Source organism: Myxocyprinus asiaticus, chromosome 18 (assembly GCF_019703515.2).
Source record: "Myxocyprinus asiaticus isolate MX2 ecotype Aquarium Trade chromosome 18, UBuf_Myxa_2, whole genome shotgun sequence".
Taxonomy (NCBI): Eukaryota; Metazoa; Chordata; class Actinopteri; order Cypriniformes; family Catostomidae; genus Myxocyprinus; species Myxocyprinus asiaticus.
The window spans coordinates 17,820,336-17,825,125 of NC_059361.1; the positions used below are offsets into that span (position 1 = coordinate 17,820,336).

Sequence of the window (4,790 nt, forward strand, 5' to 3'; positions counted from 1 at the left end):
GTAAACACATTGTAGTCCTTTTTGCTAGCAGTCCATTGCTCAATAGCTTATACAGTAGCATGTAGTGTATTTTTACTGTAGTTTATAGTAAAATCCTGCAAATATACCTCTTGTGAAAAAGTGTAAATAAACAGTAATTAACTGCTAATCCTTTTGTCAGTATTTTACTGTAAAGGTAGTAAAATAACAGCTTTATGCTGTATTTGCAAAAACAGTAGCAAACTGTAAATTTCAGCTACAGCAAGATACTGTTAATTTTACAGTAACTTGCTGGCAACCCTGCTGCCAGTTCTTTACTGTTTTTTTATGGGAAAATTTTTAACAGTGTACGCACAGTCAAGAGTGCACATATTTATGCTAAGTTTATTATTATTTTTTTTTTTATAAATCAGTGGTGGCTCAGTGGTTAAGGCTCTGGGTTACTGATCAGAAGGTCAGGGGTTCAAGCCCCAGCACCGCCAAGATGCCACTGTTGGGCCCTTGAGCAAGGCCCTTGACCCTAACTGCTCCAGGGGTGCCGTATCATGGCTGACCCCAGCTTAGCTGGGATATGTGAAAAAAAAAGAATTTCACTGTATATGTGCAAATGTATAATGTGTGAAAAATAAATATAATTAAATTAAAAATTAAATTAAAATCCCGATATGTGCGTGGAAAATTGCGTACGCACATTTCAATGCCTGTTTTGTGCATACGCAGCGTTTATACATCAGGCTCTAGTGATTATTGACTCTAAAAACCTGTGTCTAATTTTAGTGACAGAGGAGACAGGCTTTAAAAGGCCGTCGGAACGCCATATAACACTGTTACTGTATGGCTTAAAAAGTTTTCCACAGATCGGCTCTAAATTTACCTTCTATGTTCATAATCGCTATAACCATAGCGTTCATCGTAGTGCCTCTTGCGGCTATAATGTGCATGACTGTCCTGTTTAAATCTTATATTTTACAATCTGCTCGTTCTCCAGTTCTTCCCATTCGCTGACAGGTTTACATTGCTGCAGTTCTTGATGCCCTGCCTCTACCTTATCCTCATTTTACAGCCATCACTCCAACACGTTATCCTTGAGTATACACTACAGTCTTCAAATACAAAGGACAACTACCTCTAACAAGGACAGAAAGAGATGTGGAAGGCCAGATGTACAACCTCTTAAAGAGGATAAGTACATCAGAGTGTCTAGTTTGAGAAATGGACACCTCACATGTCCTCAGCTGACAGCTTCATTGAACTCTACCTGCTCAACACCAGTTTCATGTACCACAGTAAAGAGAAGACTCAGGGGTGCAGGCCTTATGGGAAGAATTGCAAAGAAAAAGCCACTTTTGAAACAGAAAAACAAAAAGTTAGAGTGGGCAAAGAAACACAGACATTGGACAACAGATAATTGGAAGAGTGTTGTGGATCTTAACCCCATTGAGCTTTTGTGGGATCAGCTAGACTGTAAGGTGATTGAGAAGTGCCCAACAAGACCGCCACATCTATGGCAAGTGCTACAGGAAGCGTGGGGTGAAATGTCACCTGAGTATCTGGACAAACTGACAGCTAGAATGCCTGGATCTGCAAAACTGTCACTGCTGCACGTGGAGGATTTTTTGATGAGAACTCTTTGAAGTAGTTTAAGAAGTTCTGATTTTTTTTTTTTTTTTTTTAAATTGTAATTGTAATTTTTCACATTATTAATGCCCTGACTATACATTGTGATAAGCTGAATGCCACTTTGGTGAATAAAAGTACCAATTTCTTTCCATAAGTGCAAAATCTGTACATTATTCCAAACTTTTGGCCACCAGTGTATCACCTACTTCTATGTTTTTTTTTTTAGTTTTTTTTTTTGGCGCTTGACAGGCATGGTCACTATAGATAAACAGTTGTTAGTTGCTAGTTAATAATGACAGATTTTTTACTTTTTTTCCATCAATCAGCAGTGGTTCCATTTCAACTTTTTCTTGTTGTCCCTCCACAGTCTCTGATTTGTTGTCACTTTTAGGGAATTCAGAATCAATGTCCATATCAGAGTCCATATCAGTGCACTCTCTCTCACCGGCCATCTGCCCTGGGTCAGACTGCTCATCATACCCTGCCTCTGAAACACCTGTCATAGGTAAACATGAATTGAGATCATGTTTAATGCTTCATTGCATGCACTGTAAACATTATTAGTTAACAAATGCTTTAAATGAGGAATTCATCAAAATTCATTCAAAGTCTAGTACCCGTTTCCAGCTTATATGAAGTATCATCGCATGTGGGAGACCCCAAGGATCTCTCCTCTTCTTCAGCCTCCAGAGCCGCCTGCAACTGCTCCGCCAGATCCGCTTTGAGGCCTCTGGGGTCCAACCCGTGCTTCTGCAACTATTCTTTCAACTCGTTCACTATCAAAGTCCACACTCATCATGCATGACACAACGTGGAGCACCCACCTGTCAAAATGGTAGTAAGTCGTCTAATATTATATCCAAAACATAAATAAATGGAGGTGCACCACACGAATAACTGGCTACACATAATTTGTTTGGGAAAGGCATCAAAAAACTAATGTACACGAAATGCATTCATAATATGCGGAGACATAGTACACAATGACACATGCATGGATGTAAGTTCAGCTAACTGAGCTCAGCTATACTCCGAGTCATGCAAATGGACATGTATTTATCTAAGGCAAACACTAAAATTTCAGTACAGAAAGTGTCAGAAACTTACCACAGCAGAACATCTGTGTGTAGTTTAAAGAGAGTGTTTGAAGACTGTAAACAAGTCTAAAACTGCGAGGATTTCAGTACTGGACCAGTTGTCGTGATCATCTTCGCAAACTAAAATAGTGCATTACCACCACCTTCTGTTTGCAAGGACCAGAGACTATTCCTTCCAACTACTGCTCCCTCCTCCCAGAACCATCAGGGCTCCAGTTTCAGTTGGCGCTGCATGTTCAGCTCCTCCATCCTCCACTTAGAGCCCCTCACAGTCCCAGGATCAGCAGGATGTAGAAGAAGAAGAAAAAACGACATACTATCACCTATATCTGACACTCTAATTATTATGCTATACTAGTGTAAAACCATTTAACCTATACCTTCCTATCTGCATACACATATATTAGCACATATACTACATACTGACAAACCTACATATACATACATGCAGTACCTACATATCTCTATATCCGATTTATTAAACTTGTAGATTTCAGAAACTGTATCAGTGCTGAACTGGTTCCCATTTCTGGCTTTAAAATATTCCTTAAAGGTGCACTAAGTAATTTTTTTACTCATTAAAAAAAGTTTAACTCCTAAAGACATGAATTTAAATTTGGAATATATGTAGGAAATCATGACCAGTCACATCAAAATGAAGACTCTTATCAGTAACCATATAAAAGCTGTTTTATTCTACATGGAGGGGGTCTGCACATGGGGGCTGCCAGGTTAGAATCACATGACCAGCCGAATACTACTCTCATAGTAACTGTCCTGTAATTTGACACTTTCACTCAATGATTAAAATAAGTGAATTTTAAATTTCTACAGTGGCATCTGAAACTGAAAACTACTTATTTTAAATGCTACATCCAAGCCGCTAGGTGTCAGTGTAAGTCCAAGATGACACAAAGACAAAAGATACTGAGTGCACCTTTAATGTTAGCATTTCCCCTCCTTGCTTACTCACCTCCTCCATTAATTTCTTTCCCCTATTCACCTAATGCGCTAGAGAAAAAAGTTTGGAATAATGTACAGATTTTGCTTTTATGGGAAGAAATTGGTACTTTTATTCACCAAAGTGGCATTCAACTTATCACAACGTATAGTCAGGACTTAAACTACTTCAAAGAGTTCTCATCCAAAAATCCTCCACGTGCAGCAATGACAGCTTTGCAGATCCAGGCATTCTAGCTGTCAGTTTGTCCAGATACTCAGGTGACATTTCACCCCACGCTTCCTGTTGCACTTGCCATAGATGTGGCTGTCTTGTCGGGCACTTCTCATGCACCTTACAATCTAGCCGATCCCACAAAAGCTCAATGGGGTTAAGATCCATAACTCTTTTCCAATTATCTGTTGTCCAATGTCTGTGTTTCTTTGCCCACTCTAAATTTTCTTTTTGTTTTTCTGTTTCAAACATGGCTTTTTCTTTGCAATTCTTCCCATAAGTCCTGCACCCCTGAGTCTTCTCTTTACTGTTGTACATGAAACTGGTGTTGAGCAGGTAGAATTCAATGAAGCTGTCAGCTGAGGACATGTGAGGCATCCATTTATCAAACAAGAGACTCTGATGTACTTATCCTCTTGTTTAGTTGTATATCTGGCCTTCCACATCTCTTTCTGTCCTTGTTAGAGCCAGTTGTCCTTTGTATTTGAAGACTGTAGTGTACACCTTTGTATGAAATCTTCAGTTTTTTGGCAATTTCAAGCATTGTATAGCCTTCATTCCTCAAAACAATGATTGACTGATGAGTTTCTAGAGAAAGCTGTTTCTTTTTTGCCATTTTTGACCTAATATTGACCTAAAAACATGCCAGTCTATTGCATACTATGGCAACTCAAAAACAAAACACAAAGACAATGTTAAGCTTTATTTAACAAACCAAATAGCTTTCAGCTGTGTTTGATATAATGGCAAGTGATGGTCTAGTACCAAATTAGCAATTTAGCATGATTACTCAAGGAAAAGGTATTGGAGTGATGGCTGCTGGAAATGGGGCCTGTCTAGATTTGATAAAAAATGACTTTTTTCAAATAGTGATGGTGCAGTTTTTTACATCAGTAATGTCCTGACTATACTTTGTGATC

General features: G+C 38.8%; 1 long non-coding RNA gene across 1 annotated transcript; it reads right to left on the reverse strand.

Moving 5' to 3' along the window:
• Positions 1-1,955: 1,955 nt before the first annotated feature.
• On the reverse strand, positions 1,956-2,870 carry LOC127456420 (uncharacterized). Its single transcript, XR_007899834.1, has 3 exons — positions 2,707-2,870; positions 2,217-2,423; positions 1,956-2,095 (listed from the first exon to the last, which is right to left on the reverse strand). It is a non-coding gene; the product is annotated as an uncharacterized LOC127456420 (long non-coding RNA).
• Between the last annotated feature and the right edge of the window lie 1,920 nt (positions 2,871-4,790).